Genomic DNA, 20,648 nt, shown 5'->3' on the forward strand with positions numbered 1-20,648 from the left:
TAAACAAAATATCCACACAAGATTAAATTTTCATCTTGATATGCGAAACTATTTGTAAGATATATTTTGCAGATTTTATTTTAAAAACTTTTTATTACTTTTGCAATTAGTAATGCAAGGCTATCAAAGTAATCATCTCTTTGATTTTCATCAGTGAATACACGCACCTAACGTAGTTACGCACATAAAGATAAAGATATGCAATATGAAAAAATTCTCTAGTGTTACCCGGAATAAAAAAATCAATAGAACCATCAGAAGTTAGTGTTGAAATTGGACGATATTCAGTAGTGATTGAAGATTCAATGGCAGTTTGTCATTGGGGTACTAAATAAATCAAAATCATTAGTGCAATATTCCACACTGTTTGATTTCAGTAATGCCATTATAAGAATATATCTTTAACACGACATATTTTCCTTTTTAATTTCCATTTGCTTTTATTGTTGTTGTTTCGGTTACGTTTCGTATGAGGACCAAATCGAATATTTGTTTAAGCATCTACATTTGCGCGCCCGACTCTTACCACTACCAGTTAACAACTGTCCAACTTAGTTAACAGCTTTTGTCTTTAATATTTCACCAGCTTGTTTCACACGTGCACGAACTGATTTGAAATGGTTTATTTTCAAATGCATAGCTCGCAGTTTATATTCCCGTTTTTACTGATTGACGACCTAATGATTTTGCACCTTGTTTAAGAAACGGTAATACAAAGCGAAATAATCCTTGAAAGAAAATACCTATACCATGTCCCCGTTGATATACAAGTCCTGAAAAATATTATATACCATATCCATAATTCCGTTTAATTTAATTTTTTATTGAAGTTGATTATTTTTTATTAATTAAAGTGCTTAAAATGAAGTGTTACACTCCGTTTCCCACAACACAATGGTAAATTGCGCCTTGCGTTTTCCTTTAGTAATATTTCAATAGTATTGAAGGAAAATTTCTCAAGTGGTTAATAGTGAATATCTTGAAAAGATATTATTCGTACATTACCATATCTAATATTCGATACTTTTGTAATAGATAATAATGGTTCTTTTGTGTCACCCAAAACTGAAATTACATGATATCTGTATAAATAAGAATTTGATATGGATATCCAATTTCAACGTATAGTTGTTTAAATCCACGAGAATGTAGTACCAAATGTTCATTGTCAGGAAACAATCCTTGTAATCGACTCAACGAATTTATTACATTCTACTTGTACAATATTTGATACAGAAAATCTTATATCTTTTAATACTTTATTTAATTCCACAATGATATGATGTATGGAGGGATAACATCCACTTACACTTTTACTTTTTACGGTTCATCATTTTTAAGTTTGAACCAAACAACATTTTCCAAGGAACATACAATTAACCAAGGAACATACAATTAACTTTATCCTGCAAACCAATCGGTTTTTGATAATTGAATATGATTTTTTAGTTGATTTATAAAATATGTTGAGGTCTTTTTAGGATATGCGTTAGTACCAGCATTAGAAACAAATGTGATGTAAACACTATTATCTATATTTTTAAAAATCATTTTCGATTAAAGTGAAGTGTCAAGTTTGAAGTTTCAAATTCGGATGGCAATTTTAAACCGTGTTCATCTTTTAAGTTTACTTTGCTTGTGTTAAGATGTGCCTTTTCAACTTTAGCATAGTGTGACGTGTGAAACACAAAATATTTAGCATGTCGATGTTCAATAATACACGCTCCAACTTTACGAAATATCTGTTCAATATCATTTTTTTCACAATATCAACACAAACATTAATAATGGTTGGTATATTATATTCTAAATTACATGAAAATTTTACATGTCTTATTACAGGAAGTTCCTGGATAGAAGGTTCTGCAAAAATAGTATCTTCAAACTCGGTTGTATTTTCATTTATAAAACCAAATAAATTTTGTAATCCACTGTCATACCAATTATACACAGATCTTTTAATTTTAAAGAATGTTTAATAATAATTTTATTTTTATTTTTATGGTATTTTAACACACGTACATGGTCAGTAATATTTCTAAAATAAGACGAACGGAAGAATATTATACTCTTGTTATATCAATATTATTAATTTCAAGCTCATCATAAATAATGGTTTGAATTACAATTTTTTGCTTTCACGAACATTATAAAAACTAAATTGTATCTTAAGTTGTTTTAATGAAACATACCGTTCTCCTTCTCTTAAGTGAAAAAGTTTTGCAAGCTTTACTGTAAATGATGAAGTTGTATTATTAGTAAAAATTTCACTACTAGCGTTTGAAGGTAGTGTGACACAGAAATCATGCTTTATTGTTAAACTCATTTTGAAGACAATAGAACTTATTTTAATAAAGGAATTCATACTTGACGGATAACATAACTATTTTACATACACCGTACCTTTCTTTCGTTTTAATACATTTTCAATTAATAAAGTTCTGTACGAATTAAGATTTACTTTTGTAATTCCTCTGTAAAAAATGATTCTTTAATTTCTTTCCCATTCCAATCTTTTGATTTATAGGTAACCGGATTTGTTGGAATATATTTATTAATCGTTAAAATTTCTTGTGACCATTATGGTAAATATCCTTTTTCTAACTTATGTTTATATTTACTAACAAGTACATAATTACTCAGATGAAACTTACATGTTAGCTTCCTTTTATTTATATTACTATAACCGTACAACGGATTGCAAAGTTGATCCACATTAGAATCATTTGCATGTGCTGGTGACGTTTCAATACTAATATGATACGTGTTATTATAACTTGTTATAATTTGATCTAAGACATCTATATAACGATATGTATTTTTTGCAGTAAAATAACGATACATTTTTCTTTTAATGTTCTCATAAATCGTTCTGATAATGCACATCTTATTTCAGTATGTACAGTATAATGATTAATTTCATATAATTGAAATAAACGTTTTATTTGTCGATTACATAATTGTGTATCTAAATCAGTTTGTACATTAAACACCAGTAGATTAATTTTTAGAAAAATGTTCGTGGTTTCAGGATCTGTTTTTGTTTTTAAGGGAATACAACATGCGTACAATAAAAAACAACAAGCATCTATACAACATGAAATATATTTATAATTTTTATTAAAATTCGCAATATTTTGAATATGTGCTAAATCCATTTGTAGTGGTCCATTCGCTACCCTAACATAATATTTCTTACGTTCAACCACTTTACGTGTTGGTGCAAGTACTGCATGCAATCTACATGCATCTTGAGGTGCTAACCAAATTTAAATTTTCTTTTTTGATAATTTTGTTTTGTGTTTTATTTTGATACATGATGAAGAAGCAGGATTCATATAATCATAATATAATTTTGACAATTTTACCATTTTCACATTTTATATTCTTTCCAATTTTTAAATATATTTGGTACTATCTAAGGGCTTCTTGATTTTTAAAAGTTAGTATTTGATTTACTATAGGTGTAGAAATAATTTTACTCGTTACATTAAGATCACCTAAAAAACTTTAATTTCATGAATACCTATTTGATTTCTTGAAAATTCCTGTGTACGTACATCATTTATTAAATCTATAATATTAGAACTTGGTATTGTTTGATCCCAATAAATGTTATTGGAACTTGTCAACTATTTTAATAATAGATATGTATTCCTTCGATGTGCTTTAGGTACTGATTTTAAAATTACGATACAAAGGGTAAAATAGAATTATTTTTATTTTTTTAGAGATATTCTTTCCTGAACATCTTAAATAATGGGTAATATACTCGAATTTTTGTGATGTAACGCTTGCTGAAACAATTTTCAAATTTCATCAATACTAACGTCATTACGTTGTAAGACACTCTTCATTTCTTCATCTAAACACGATTGATGTGTATTTATATTTTATATTTCCATTCATTTGCTGCATTGCATTTTTAGGAACTAAAATCATTTTACGAAATTCTGAAATATTTATCTTCCAAATAAACTACTTGTTACAGCACCAAATAATGATAAAAACGCAGCAGAGTTTTGTAATAAAGTTTTCTTTCTCCTTTGAAATGCTCTGCCTTGTGTAAATAGAGCACGCAAGATGGTGTTATGTCTACATAATCGTTACTTCTGACGCAAATTAAGCGGAATATTTCCTTTTATTTTGTTTTTAGCAATTTATGAGATAGTACCTGTTAAATCACCGTATGGATGCTGTATAACTTGTTTCCATTTGCAATTTTACATTTGCGCAAACCACAGAGAGTATCAATGTGTTGTTTCACCTTCAAGATCATGAACTAAACTAAACGTACACTGCTAAATTACTGTCTTTCACATTTACATATACACGCAGTGTTTCCACGAGGAAACTTATTAGTATGTAAACGTAACGCATCATTTGTTTCCTGCGTTAAATCAAATAATAAAAAAAGTGCGGGGTTCACATGTTACATTTTGAACACATTCACAACCTGTTTACTATAACATGGCACAACGGGGCTAGCAAAACATTGTATTTCTAATTTTTCATGTTAATTTTTAAATAATATAATATAATGGGCATTTAAACTTATATCTCGTGCACGTTTTCCTTTCGGAAATAAATTTTCTACAGCAAATATTGCAGTTAATTTTTATGGTGCATGCAACATCACCATTTGTTTAAAACGTTAAATCATCTAGCATTAAAATGAATTTTCTTCTATTTCAAAATTAGTCATATCCGGAATTCCAAGTTTGATATTACTGCACCATAACACCATATAATTTCATTATATTTCATAGTAAACATTTTATCACGTTCATTTAATAAATGATTTGCAAAAGATGTTTTACTTGCATGTGACAGACCAGCAATTAAAATGATAGGGATATATTGAAATTTTAACATTTTGTTTTAAAATGAATGCATACAACAAATACTTTACTTCATATATATTCACACATTCACACATTTAACAACGAGTATGCTTTGCATACGATCCAACAATTAATTAACACAGAGTTTCTGCAAGAAACGAGTCAATAGATAAATAATAAATTTAATTAATTAATTAATTAAGAGAATATATTAATTATTATTGATTCACACTCACGGAGTGTTCTACAGAGTTTTCTTTGAAACCGAAAAACAAATAAAAATAACTTAAGAACAAATTAATTTTAATGGTTCGTACCCACAGAGTACTTTTATAGAGCTACCATAGGAATTTTAATATTTCACAATTACACATTAAATACCAAGCTTCTGCATGAAGCTATCAAACAAAAAATGCACAGTAACGAAGAAATAAAAAATACACCCACACAGTACCACTTATAGGTCAGGCTAAAATTACTGAACGTATCCGTGAGGTAAATTTCGTGTCTTTGGTATAGATCCGTCGTAATGTATGTCGTCAATTTATTTTCGTTTTTTATATACCTCTTGGTGGGTTTTAGTCTCTTTACAGATCTTGATCCCCTGTTTTCGCACGATACTATATGGATTTTCTATATTTGTTGAATTAATTTCTCAACTCACCGACTCATAGAGGCTTCCAATTTTATTTTTGAGAAGTTCTATCGTTTAGCGTATTCCCCCTAATTTCTCTATATATCGAAATTCCCCAGAGGAATTTTTAAGCCCCATATTATAATTTTTCGACTCCACTACAATCAATGTTACAAACTCCCATTTTTCTATTTCATCAGTCAGATCACCCAAATAGTTTCCAAGCTATAACGGAGGTTCCTTATCGTTTTATTCACGTAAACATGATACCGTCAGTGTCACAGTAAATAACGTCGTCAAATCGTACAGTTACTAGTAAGTCATATAAATGTAGCCTAGCGCATGAGGTATTACACCCTGTAAGGATACCGTTGGAAAATTCCAGAGAAATTCTCAGCTTACAGGTCTTTATATGTTAATATACAATGTTCGTCACCCACTGGAATAACACTCTGAACCTCATATCCCGGCGTTGTTAGATACAGATGAAGTTCTGTCACGCTATCAACAATCACACACTGAGTTATATTTGTACATTGTCCCCATTTACCTTATAGGGAACTCAGGTCCAACTTCGCGCATTATCTAAGTCCAGGGTTCATCCATATATTTTCTTTATTTAATTTTTTGCCTTCATGGCATAATAATCGTCAATTTATTTTTGATGGTCTTCTTCAGTTTTGCACCATGCAGGATAACCTTTGCCTTCCTGCTTCATTTGAAGGAACGTATTCACATAGTCCCTGAATATACTAGGTGAATTTCTATCTTCAAAACTCATAAGTTCGAATTCCCAAACTTCATATGCTTCGACGATTTCATAACTGTTTTCAAGAACACGGTGAAGCTCTAGTGTACAGAAAGTTCCAGTCAATGCACGTTCAAAATCGCTATGTGTACAAATGTGAACGATTCGTCACTCTAATTCGCAAACTTCGTAACTCCACTTTTTGGCGATTTTGAGATTTTTGTACTATCGGGTCAGAAAAAAAACTGTATTTTGAAGCCTTGAATATCATGATGTCATGTTTTCTAAATCTCGAAATAAGAGAATTGTCAAACTTCGCATATCCAGTTACTTTATTTTGAATTAGCAACACTTCTAGCTCCTAAAATAGCATACCTCGTAACTTCTACCACACTATTTTTATGTAATCATAGCTCGTTACTCTCCTTTTTCGCAGGGGGCCGCGATGGCTCAGAGGTAGAGGTCTACCTCTGGTGCTTGGGGTCCCGGGTTAGATCATAGACCCCGCAAAGTGAATTTTGTGGTTCACAAACATCGTGTGCGAGAGTTTTCTTGGCGTTCTCCCAGTTTTACATTCCGCCCTTTCATTTATTTCTCATCATCACTGTCTCTTTTAGCCTAGCTGACATAAAAGTGGAAGGGAAAACTCAAATATTTCATTTCGTTGTTGATTTAAACGTCCCTTTCAGCAGCGAGGCTATATGAGACAGAACCTACTGCCTAACATGGAATCCGAACCACATGAGCTCCAGAAGGGAATGGAAGATCAACTAAATGCGTAACAAGTAATGACTATTTTCATGAATACATGTATCATATAAAAATCTCCGATACTAAATTATTATTATTATTATTATTATTATTATTATTATTATTATTATTATTATTATTATTACAATGTTACATATTACTTGAGATGCAAATTATAGTTGCAGTAATGTAGAAGGAATATTGCCTAACTGATAATGCTTATGAGAATTGTTAGGTTTCTACAGGCGTGGATCTACTCTGCGCCAAAACGAGCCAAAACAAATATAGTCTGGAGGAAATCCATCAAAACTAAAAATTTCAGTATGTCTAATGTTTCTCGGTGGCATTTACCTAATTTGAGGGTGCTGAATCTGAATCTGCCGGGTGTACAAATGTACACCTTGAGCGTTTCGAGTAATTCAAGATGGCGGCCAAGATGGCGGCTGTAAAAGTGATAGGAATATTTTTGTATATTTTATCAAGATGGGTATCAAATTATATGTTTTTTGGGTTCCAGATTCCAATAATAATGTCGAAAATGTTATGAAATTGATACAAATCGAGGTATTTAATATGGCGCCCAATATGGTGGCCGTAAAATTGACAAGAATATTTTTGGAGTATTGTATCGACATGGGTATCGACATGTTTTTCGGTTGCAGTTACTTCAAAAGCCTTATGAAATTGATGGAAATCAATATATTCAATATGGAATATTCAGATTCGCGATCCTCGAGCTAGGTACATACTTAGAACAATATCTGATACTCTGAAACTTTGGATTGGGTGTTGATGCTTTCTTCGTCACCACAACTCACCTTGTTTGCGCTCCAGAACATTTTTTCTACATTTTGGGCTTCTCTTATTTATTTGCAAAACCATTCCTTCCTGTGTGCAGAGGAAAACAAAAAACACAAGCTTAGGTTTGAAGATTTTCCTATATTTTTTTCCTGGACGTTTTCGTAATCAAGAATTATGTTGCTGGCCACATTAATGCGAAATATGATGCGACATTTACAATACAAAATGCCGATGTTTCTATGTTACTCCGCAACAAAATAATAAATATCACAGATCAGTCACTTGTCAGTCTTCGTCAGAAGAAGTATCCATGCTTTCGTCTTCTAGATTCCTAGTATTTTGACGTGTGAAGATATTCTGGCATCGTTTAGAGGCTTCACAATTGCAGAAGTCAGTGCAGCTATTATAATTTGCCACACAGCCACAACGTCCTTTACACATGTTTTCAGAAGAACAGACGCAACTCACCATCTTCAAGATGTCTTTCGGTGCCATCACAGTTCCCGGTGGTACAGTAACTGGTTCCAATATTTTGTTCAACTCATCACGATACCACCCAAAATGTGTCGGATCCATTTCTGGTGGGTCTGGTTTATCTGCTTGTTTCCAACTTTTTACATTTTCAGAGAATGCCTCCGTAGTAGGTGGCAAGCTCTTCAATTTCAGGATATGTACGGCAGACTTCTTTGACAATTTCTTCAGCCAGACATCTCTTCTGACATCAGACATTGTAGGGCCAGTTATCCTACTACCATAGCAAGAAGCTATAAACTCAGTTGCCTCCTGAATCACATCTTCAAGTAGTGATGTCTTATTTCCAAGCTCTTGAAGCTCCTTCCCACTTTGTAGTAATTCCATTGTCTTCTTCTTTCCAATGCCATAAAGAGTAGGAACTGTATAACAGCCAGAAAGAGAATGAAGTGCTGGTAAGTTTGAAACAATACCACGGTCTTTCGACACAGACAATCCAATGTCAATAACTCCTCTATGACTTTGAGTTGCCTCCATAAAAATGTTACAAGTAAGTTTTTGTGTGTGGTAGTGGTGGATCAGGAGGAGAAGAACATCCGTGTCATCACTAATTACATTTATTGTACAATTTCTGTCCAGCTGATTGGCTACCATCACTACTTGTGTGATAATTATGACATCAGCCTCTTTGTGAGTGTTTTTGATATCTGGACGTTCCTTGATACAATCAGCAGTTATTTCTGTTGTAACATCGTCAGGTCCAGTGATGAATAGGCTTTTGGTGGAATCTGATGGCAACCCTTCAGTCATTAGATACTTGCAGATCAGCTGTAAGTTGTACCTTATTCTTTGCAACATTCAGCATAATTTGTTGGGAGGGCAAGGACGTGTTGAAAGACAATTTATGATATCTGCTACACGTTGATCCTGTTCTGATGCTTCTTATTCCTCCTTTGGTGCTGTACTCCTTATATTAGTCAAATATCAGATACACGTTGCATTTGTTTAATTTTTCAAGCACATATGACCGATTCAATTTTATGAAGTCAAGAACAGTTCCGTTAGATGACCAGTTGATCACCCACAAAACAGCACAACCAAGTATGATAGCATCTTCGTGCTTGTACGATCTCATTGACTTCTCTACCTGTAATATTTGTTTCAGTTTTGACTTACTTTCGCAGAACCTGGAAGTCCCGTATTCATCAAACAAAGATGTGAGGACAGCGGCAAGCGCATATGAAATCACTCCTTTAGCATTAATATCTCTTGTAGATGTGAGACACGTTGCACGCGTGTACAAGAGTTCTGTGTCAATGACACTATTACTAGCTGTTCTTTTGACGTCATCGCAGGAAACATTACGAACCGTTGTTGAGATTGGATCGTGAAAACCAGTTGGTAGTTTTTTTTTCTTTTTTTTTTTTTTGGTAAGAACACAACGCTTTCTCACATATCTCAACAGCATTATCAACATTCACTTTTCTGGGAACAAAAGTTTCCCTGTCACAATATTCAGAATAGTTTTTGGGTGACCATCGGTCTTCAGAGGATCTATACATTGAGACAGCTTTTCCCTTAACTTAATTCGGTCTGCAGCATCTCCTTTTACTCGAGATGGTACTTCTTCCTTATGCTTAGTTGTTTCCATATCTCGTCCAGCATCTCTCATGACATAAATGTCATTTACTAAACGACTGCAGGTGTGAAGGCTGAAAGCCCATCGCTTCACTGCTGATGGATTTAGTGGAAGTCCGATTATTCCTCCTTGTCCATGGCCATAACGCATAAATGTATTCTCAATGAACATGTCTGACCATATAGCATTTCAGATACCTGATTTGTGACGCACAACATGTTCGCCTTTCATAAATCGTTCTAGTATTTCACTTGAAAGTATCTCTTATTTTGTTTCTGAGATATTTTTCCTAAATTCTATGAAACTCCTGCCATCTGTGAGCACACAATTAAGATTTTACGATCTATTATTACTCATATCAGTAAATATTTTTTTCAAAAATAGGTTTCAGAAATGACAACATAAACTTCTTTTGCAGCCGCCATATTGGGCGCCATATTGAATATCTCAATTTCTATCAATTTCATAACATTTTTGACATTATTATTGGAATCTGCAACCCAAAAAACATATAATTTGATACCCATCTTGATAAAATATACAAAAATATTCCTATCACTTTTACAGCCGCCATATTGGCCGCCATCTTGAATTACTCAAAATGCTCAAGGTGTACATTTGTACACCCGGCAGATTCAGATTCAGCACCCTCAAATTAGATCAAAACCGCTGAAAAACATTAGACATACTGAAATTTTTGGTTTGGTCCAAAAGTAGGATTTTTCCTCCAGACTAATAGCTGTCCTTTGTAAAGAGAGCAGAAACACAACAAGTAAACATAAATCGAAACCTCTGCTGAGCTAATACTCACAGAACACTATATTAACATTTTGATTTTGTTTTATGCCTAGAGGCACTTACAAGGTCAGTACAATATTGTCTGTTAACGTGTTAAAATTGCATGAAGTAGAACAGAATACTACATAGTTGTGCAGTGCTAACTTTAAGTCAAACAACATATATCGAAATAACGAGTGGATTCTGGCTATTAGCAAATAAAATACTTTTTTATGAGCTGTTGGAGAAACCAACTACAGATACTGAGAGAAATAGAAGATACTGCTAGAAATAGAAGAGATTTAAATGTTCCGCAAAGTAAAAATATGCTTGGTAGCAATTGAATCCGCCTATGAAAAATTATGACCGAGCGAGATTCGTACACGGAGTCCATGACTTCGTTAGTAGTCCACGACTTCAACGTCTGAGCAGCGACTATTTGCTTGCTTTTGTCTGGTATATCAATGCATTTCGGGCACAACATTTGAACATGAAAATTGAAGTGAAATAGAATGATTGGATTGACCCTTTGAACTGTTCACTATTGCAACCCTAATTGGGCGTTTCAACATTACGCAAACTCTATTTTATATACAACAATTATTATACATTTAATTTTCATAAACTTGCTCTTACGATAACAATAATGATTTCCTAATAAAATTCAATGTATAGATAATTGTTTTCTTGAGTTGATTTTGAGTTTTGTGTCTTTTTAGCAGCGAGGCTATATGAGACGGGATGTACTGATTAACATGTAATCCGAACCACATGTTAATCAGTACATCGGACCCCGGAATCGAACCAGGGTCTCCCACACCAAAGGTATAGATAATTGTGTCTAATAGCTAATATCGACTTTGTGGTGAACAAACACTGTCCTCGTGGGTTTCTCGGGATTCTTCCGTTTCCCCACACTTTCTTCATTCCGCCATTTCATTCACTTCTCATCATCACCGTCTCCTTTAGATTAACGAGCATAATCGTAGGACGTAAAACTAAAGGTTTGATTTAATTTTTCTTGCTATAAAGTATAAAATAACCAAACAATTAATGTAAATAAATGAGAAACCTAATATATTGCAGATTACTCAAATTGCGATTTAATTCAATTTGAAGCAATACGCATCTATATGATTGTTCAAGTTGCTTTATAAATATGCAGATTATGAATTATATTAATTTTTTCAATGAAATGACATTAAATCTCTTAGTAGACGTCCCATCATTATGTCAGCTAGGTAAAGGACACGGTGATCATGAGGAATGAAAGCAAATTGTGGAACGAAGAAAGTGGGAGGAAACAGGGGAACCCCGATAAAACCCACGCATAGACTGTGTTTCTCCACCACAAATCTCACTTCGTGCAAGCTGGACTATATGAGACGTGGACGTATTGATTAACGAAAAAACCGAACCACGTGAACCCGCGCTGGGTGGTGATGATGATTTTGAAGCAGCTTTCATTTATGCCACACATAAACTTCGAAGACAGTGCCCCATATTTAGGAACGTTTTGATGTCAGCAATCATAGGCTAAAATGTTAACGTCTACTGCTATTTGAAAACAAAACACTTTGTACCAGGTTGGCAACATTGTCAACCCAATAGGCTAAAATGTTGATTAGTTTCATTCTCTATGTTAGTATAAATGTATTTCCACATGTATATTTCCACTTGATTGTATCTATTATTCATGTGATATTGAACATTTCCATTAACTTTGCCATAGTGAGCCAATGTAGGGACTCGACATGTGAACACCCTATACCTAGGAAACGAAGCAGCATCAGACCCTCCAAATATATCTTTGTAGAAGAACGTAAGATCATAGCAATCAAACAAATTATACAGAAAGTGTGAGAGATATAACACAGAATAAAAGAAATCTCAAATTCAAATGATTGCTTGTGGGCAATGTATCATATTTCATTTATTGTAAACAATAAATTCATTTTCACTCTAAATTTTGGATTTTGTAACTAAAATATGCAAATCACCCAAATTTGAAATTTTAACACAACTTGTTCACGTTTTGCCAATTAAAGGGATAATACACGCGCCGTATTTGATTCCAAATAAAGGAGTTTTATATTTTGTTTTTAAAAATTTGTAATGTCGATAATTTAGTGAATTCAATGATATAATTCCCTGCGTGTCCTCAATTATATATTCGTGTGTTTTGCCAATCAACTTGGCTATAAACAAGCTACTGTTTTGAGCTAACAGAAAAGACTATTTATTTAGGCCAGCTAGAGTAAGTGACGCTTTAGGTGAATGGTTATCGTTGTGATTTGCCAATTTCCTGGCCCGGGTTCGATTCCCACCCGCTCCGTTTACACTTTTAAAAGTTTTCATTTACAAGGTTGAGCTCCAGTTGGATGCTGCTAAACGAAGATACTCTCCAGGGGAGAAATTCAGTGATAAAGTAATCCTAAAAATAAAGGAAGAAGAATTAATGGAGAAAACGAATTACAGAGTCAATTCAGTTAATGGTTCTATATTTGATATTATCCGTTAATTTCATACATTTTTTAATTGTTGGTGATTGACACTATATTCTCCCCTTTTCTCCTTGTGTCCTAATGTGTAAATTTTCACAAATATTATACAAATCAGGAACCATAAGTTATATTTGCAACCTAAGGGGCAATACGCTTCGTACGGATAAGTTCTCCAACTCGTTTGAGAGTTATCGAATTTTGAATCTTTCATATTTACAAATAAATTACTGCGTACCATAATTTAGCATTTTCAAAAGTCATTTAACGAATAATGAAATCGGACACATTCTTCTTTCGAAATAGTATTACGTATCAATCAGTGGCGCCAGAACCAAGGAGCTCAGGCCCTGTTGCACCCCCAAAATTTTCATTGGAGGCTGAGCTCTTCCCCGAATGATCGATCCATATTTTAATTGATTTAGAGGTAGGACTATTGTTAAGAGTTTCAAAACTCAGCGCAAGGCTTTGTGTTTACTTAAAAAATCTCGTACTACATATACCGCATAATCTATCCGTATATTATTTGATACGCATATATGTATATTCATTTCTAGTAAGTTAACTTGTTCATAATCCCTCATTTGAGTTAATTATAAGATTATTTCAGTCCCCTGACTGTTATCTACTCATCGGATTATCTGGTGTCCGTATATTTTTCTGGTATTGTGCTGTTTACTGTGAGTACAAGTGTTCAAAGACTCCCTTCTGTCATTTCGTCAACCAGCGTTTCTCCTCACCCCTACACAAAAACACACTTTACGATTTGTTTTTAACAGGTGTGGCAACTTCATGCTGCTGCTCTAGCTACCCTACCAGGCATAATTAATCTTGGAGTAAACGTTTGTTGGGTTCCCTAACTCACGGACATTGTACCTCAAGAATTTCTGTAGCCCACTCACTGTACAGGATTACGACAAGGAGAGGAATTTTCTTCCACGATACCTAACTTCAACCACTTTTCTAACCCTTGTTCAAATTCAGATTCGAGACCCTGACGAACATTATACAAAGGGCCCAACCTAGGATATTGGCAAAACAAATGTCGATAAGACAAAAGAAGACGTTGTAAGTTTTCTTTAGCTTCGGAGTCTAAAACAATTCTGGACTGAACCAACCCTTTGATGTCTTCTCTGAGATTACATTCTGGTTCTATTGGACTGCCTAAAGTAGAACTCGCATTATGACACTCTATAGCTTGGTTTCCGGAGTTCACCAAGACACTTTTATTATAGCCCGAACAAGCAACAACAATTGAAGTACATACTACCGAGGATTTATTGGTTTCAATGATAAATTTACACCCTTGACTATATCGTAATATTACATTACATTGCTGACCACGAATAATAGTAGCTCGATATTGATCTAAAAATGGACAACCAAGTAAAATTCAGACTGAAGATCCTTTACAACAAATACTAGAACATCGGATATATGATTCTGGAGATTCAAGTTTATAACTTGACATCCTTTTAGCTAAACTTCTCCTTTCCGGCAAAACGCACCTTACACTATTCCAGCTGCAGGGCGTAACTTAGCAGAAGGAAAATCCTGTTTTAACAATTCCAAACGTTCAGGCTAAGCACATTAGCTCCACTTCCACTATATAAGACGCAATGAAGCTCAGCCTCTCCTATTTTCTCTCCAATGATGGGAGGAGACGAAAATTTTATTTTATTCTTCTCTACTTCTTCTTCATTTTCCTTGACAACAAAAGCTACATTAAATCTAACAGACGGATCGATCAGAGTGAAACTTTTACTAGTATTAGAAAAAACTTCAGAAAACTCTCGAACACTGTTCCTTGTGAAGTGTATTTTAACAGAGGTGTCGCAGTCAGGAGCCCCTTCCATTGTCTCCGACTGCTGTCTAAGTTTTCCACCTTACCTCTCTAGAAAAGTGAGGCATTTACTGGTTACTACGAGTTGGAGAAGGAATTCTAGAATCATAATCAGTATGATTAGAGACTCTCCCAGCATAATGTTCTCTATTGCCATAAGGTCTATTTCTGCATCCTCTTCCTCTACTAATACTAAAATTTTGGCCTCTATTTTGATTATTATTACTAAAATTATGATTTCTAAACCTTTGATTATTTCGAAAATAATTCGGCTAATCCGTTTGGCAAGAACTATCAACAACTTCCTCTTCTTTCTTAACCTTCTTAATTTTTTCCACATTAACCTGCCTTACAAAAGCACGTTTCTGCCATTTCTGTGGATTTTCATTGAGATCAAAACACCCGCTTTCACAACTAGATAAGGCGGTAATACGCTGAAATAAATCATCTAAATCTCTAATAGATGGAACCTTTAGAAATTTAGCATCATTTGCTGGCAAATAATTTACGATAATATTTTGCAATTCTTCCGAATTAGGATGTTCCGTAATGTCATAATATTTTTCAGGTAAAAACCAGGAAAAATCCTGTAACGACGAGAATTTCGACTTATCATACCTCATAGTTTGCACATGCTGTTTCTGTATAGGCTCTAGATCAGGCAAAGAAAACTAACGCATAAACGCATTTACAAAATCTGTAAAAGTACACAAATCTGATTTTATATTTAAATACCAAGCACCGGCAGATCGTTGCAAACTACTTTCTGCTATAGCAAGCTTCTCACTGTCTGAGAAATTGAAAAGCTCAAAATATGCATAAGCTTCCTAATAAATATCCGTGCTAAACCCGGATTTCTTGAACCACTATATTTTGGAAAATCCTTTAAATCACTAGGACGTAAACCAGTATTGATATTTCGAGAATTTATCCCAAAAGGCCTTTCAACATATATTATATTGAGGACCACTCGCTGTACTTATTTCGAGAGGCGATGGAGCACGTTTTACAGATATTACACATTTTGATTTATCTAACATAATACCACTGGTTGCGTCAACCTCTTCGGAACGTTGAACACTCCTATTTCCGCCAAAATTTTTAAATGTTGTGTTGCTGTCCGACTGGACAGACGTCTGCAGCCTAACAATTTGTGGACCTAACTCGCGGAAGTTCGACTCAATATTACTACTACTCGCATTTCTATGGTCACACTGGGACTGCCTATGAAAGGTCTTGTGTAGACTCCTTCTAACTTTAGAATTAGAGGATGTAGGAATTTCCTTAGAACCCAATGACTTAACTTCTACTTATTTCACCGAAAAATTCAGAGACCTACCTTCCGATTCTCCTTCCAACTCACTCACTGAGGCAGATTCCCCAAGTTTTTGATTTACGATTTTTCCTCATTGTGAAAGTTTTACTTCGCACACAGACTCTAAGATCTGTCTCCACCTGTACACTAAGTTCATTCAAACTTAATTCAGGTTCCTTACATTTATCGTAATTACGCTTACTATGCGTACCTGCAATCTGTAATTGACATTCTAAGCCTTTAACAGACGACTCTAACCCCCTTATTTCTTATTTAACTACTTCAACTGTTGTCTCTCAATATTTAACGAGACCTTCAGTTTCTACCAAAGTAGTGTTAACTTTGCTTTCAATTTTATCCTGAATATTTTACTCACTATCCCCACGAAATTCTCTATTTTCTTCCGCCAATTCTCTTAACTCTAACTGTAAATATTCCATATCTGTTCGTAAAGATTCTATTTCAGTATTTGACCTGTCAACATTGACATTAACATCTTGAGTTTGCTGCGTTACCCTTCGAATATTTTCATCAAAATGTTCTTCCCGAACATCAAACCTTTTCCCAAAGTAATCAAACTTTTGAAATAAATGAAATCTTTAAGTTTTACGTCCCACGGTTATGCCGGTTAGGCTAAAGGAGACGGAATGAAACTTTTGAATTAGTTGCTGATTCAACTGCGCGAAAAACGATTCAAGTAGTTGAATATTACTGACTTGGCTATCTCCTGATCTATCACTACCTATTACAATCTCATTTGTATTTTCACTAGCATTAAAACATTTGCGTGTAACACATTTTCATCAACAGACATCGTAGTTTCACTATTTTCTAAGTTACTAGTGTTGGTATTATTTTTACAAGTACCACAAGAAAATTTTACAGACGGATCACTCATCCGTTCATTTTCTTCCTCACTACTAGGAATTCCTAAACAAAAAACAATGAAACCATTGTCTAAAAAATTCACACTGAACCGCAAAGCCTTTTATCATTAGTAGCCTGGCTTTCTTCAATTTTATTTCATTATCACGGTGACAACACCCAAAATCTCTAACAGAACTCTCACTGGAACTTGCGCTAATCTGAGATATAATGTTTGAATAACACTAAAAACAATCACACATCAAATGCACACAAGTAATGTACTGTCAATAAAAATATTCAAATATGATCTCTCCTTTCCAACCGTATTCTCCACCTATACCACCCTCAGAACTCTCTATTCTCACCCTACGTTATTTCTTTCTGTCGATCTGGAAAACGTATATCCAAACTCGCATTCATCAGAATCCGCGCAACAGAGGACCAATTTCTGTAACTGGCTTTTTCTTCAAATTCATGGTCATTCTCGTTATTTACGAACGAAAAAAAAACGTAATCTTTGAAGATAACTGTAATTCCTACCTGGGGAATGACCGTATCTGCCTAACGAAATTTCTCTTTTTTTACTACTTATCTTTAACTGGATCAGGTAAATGGGCAGGAACAACTTCTTCTGAAAGAGAAGTAACACAGAACCAACATTCGTGTTCGCGGTATGTACAATATAATAAAATCTTACACTATTTTTTTTTCAATATCAATTAATGTTTAGCCTTTTTTTTACAAGCACTTTTAATTATTTAAGAAAACAATTGAAAAAAAATCATTTACTGCTATTCCACATTCACTTTTATTGACCTTCAATATACAAATTGTTTTTTCTTTCTATTGCAATCTTCTGCCAAAGAACATAAAATGTTTTATATCTCATAGAATATATGATGACTTCTATTCCATTATTGCCTTAAAAAAGATCTATAATTGATTATTAAACTTTTATTTGGAGGTAATTATATAAAATTTATTATTTGAACCTTATTCAGTTACTCCAGTTAAACAGAATTATGAATTTTGCTTTAAATTCACTCACAACATCGTTAAACTTTTGATGTATTATTGAAAACAAAACTTTCGTTCTGAATATACAAACACTTCATTCATGCTAATTTGATTTAAGATAAGTCAGGTAATATTGCTCTAGCCTATAGTTAACAATATAGATAGATACATGCATTTGTATGACTCGAATATATAGAAAGAATGACTATCGGACACATTGCAGCAAGAGAACAGAGACTCGGGAAACAATCTCGACGCAGTCGTATAATTTCTAAGAAATGGGTCTCTCGTTCGTTGATTTACTAGAAATTCTTCACAACGCATTCAACAATCCAACAAATATGGAAATTAGACAAAACTAAAGCGTTATGTACTAAATTTAGCATGTATTATTTATTATTTCTTCTTATATATATTCTCTATGTCGTGAACACAAAATATATGAATTAACTAATGACGTACAATAAGTATATTATGAACTTTAGTGGTTGGAATTTAAACTGACATTTACCGTTGAATATTTTTCAATGTAAATGCACATCGACCTATATATGTTTATATTTAGACTACCTTAACCCGTAGGCGGAGTTAGGAATTAGTAGCTGGGTATCAGACCTTTTGTCTCCTGAGGGACACGGTTAATACAAATCAGAATTGAAGGATCTTATAAGTAGCATTTTTCTTTCTTTCCAAACGTTGGGGAGCAATACCCCCTATGCCCCCCATAGCTCCGCCCATGCCTTAACCTAACAATATAAAGTGATATGAAATGAAACTTAAAGTGAGAATGAACCCCGGAGGTCTGCACAAGTGAAGAGAAACAGTTGTCGGAGAGATCTTGACTTTTTTAATCGCACATGTTAACTTTCAGCAGTCCAGACCTAAACATAATAAGCAATACCATACCCAGTACGGAAGAAAAATATAGAGAAACACTCAGTCTGCAAATTAATCCAAACGTTTCTTAGCTTACGTAACTTACTTTATAATATGTCCCGTGGAGGAGAAACAGAGAGATAATCAGCGGCTGGCTACACCATTTTCCCAAATACCGATTCAAAGAACACTCCTTGTTTTCATTTCTTGTTTTACGTCAACGGCTACTTCCCACCTGCCTCATAGACTTCTGGACGTAATAGACTGACTATCCACGTAATAGATGACGATTAAGCTTTACAGTGAATTGTGTATCAATGACAGATACTATGAACAATGACTTCACTTCCCATAACTCAGTTGCTGAAAATACTACTTCACCGAACATGAATGATAATATTTATATATGAACAAAAGGTTCGTCGAGATTATTATTATTATTACTCAAACTTGTCCAACTTGCGTCACAGCAGAGCTGAGGTGAAGATAAATCAATGTTTATCTCGAGACAACACACAATAAGGCCAAGCACCATCAATCAAACTGATACGAACTGCTAATCATGGATAATTCTTCAAATGTGCCGTTTCCAGAATCATTTAAATTTTCTATAACCCTCTGGCTCCAGTCTCGGAACACTTTTAGACAAATCTTACCTTGTTAAGCGTTGATTTACGCTCCTAAAACATTAATTTTGGATCAGCCACAATCACTCGGTATCAATCCTTCTTCCATTCAGCGACGACGTTGACGGTGTATGACAGAGGATGCTAGTGCGCGGCATAAACGACCAATGACTAAATTTCTTCTGCGTTTGAGTACATGATGATTAATGAACCCATGTAAAACAAAAACCTCCGCTTTTATAATTAATGATAAACTACAGTGTTGTTGGTCTTACAATAACTTAGGTTGGTCATTGAATTAGAGTGATCTTTAAAGGCGTTTCTACGTTAAAAATTTATTAGGGTACCTTCTTTTAAACTTCAACTAAATTGCCTTATGTTACGTTAAGTTAATCTTTATTTATTTTTCAAAGCAACTCGTAAAACAATATATTGTTCGTACTCTTCGTAGATCATTGGCGCCGGAGACCCGGGTTCGATTCCCGGCGGGAGCTCATGTGGTTCGTATTCCACGTTAATCAGTAGGTCCACGTATCATATAGCCTCGCTGCTGAATGGGACATAAAACTCAAAATCAATCAAACAATCAATCTTCGTAGATCATGTAATATTCGTAGGTTACTAATTAATAATATTTCGTTGCTTTATTCTCAGTTCAGTCAGTGCAGAAAGGGCACGTGTTCAAAACATCAAGCTCGTCTACTAGAAAAATGAACAATGATCGAGAACTATTGTTTCACACAAAATAATAGCGTACCTTCACTATCGAAACATGTGACCTATCATTTCAATAACAGGACACACGTACAAACTAAACGTTTTTTTATTTTGCATTTTTCTCGAAAACATGGTTTTGTAACATGTGCCCTTTCTGCAATGACCGATTGAATGATATTGTCTGTTGTTATTCCTTTTTATGCCTTTTTAAACCATTGTATT

General features: G+C 34.0%; 1 protein-coding gene across 2 annotated transcripts in view; it reads left to right on the forward strand.

The window, feature by feature from the left end:
* Positions 1-20,648, forward strand: part of LOC145673395 (uncharacterized) — a 476,309-nt gene that overhangs the window by 284,918 nt on the left and 170,743 nt on the right. The window lies entirely within an intron of this gene.

The sequence above is a fragment of the Thermobia domestica genome, chromosome 16 (genome assembly GCF_964235325.1).
Source record: "Thermobia domestica chromosome 16, izTheDome1.hap1.1, whole genome shotgun sequence".
Taxonomy (NCBI): domain Eukaryota; kingdom Metazoa; phylum Arthropoda; class Insecta; order Zygentoma; family Lepismatidae; genus Thermobia; species Thermobia domestica.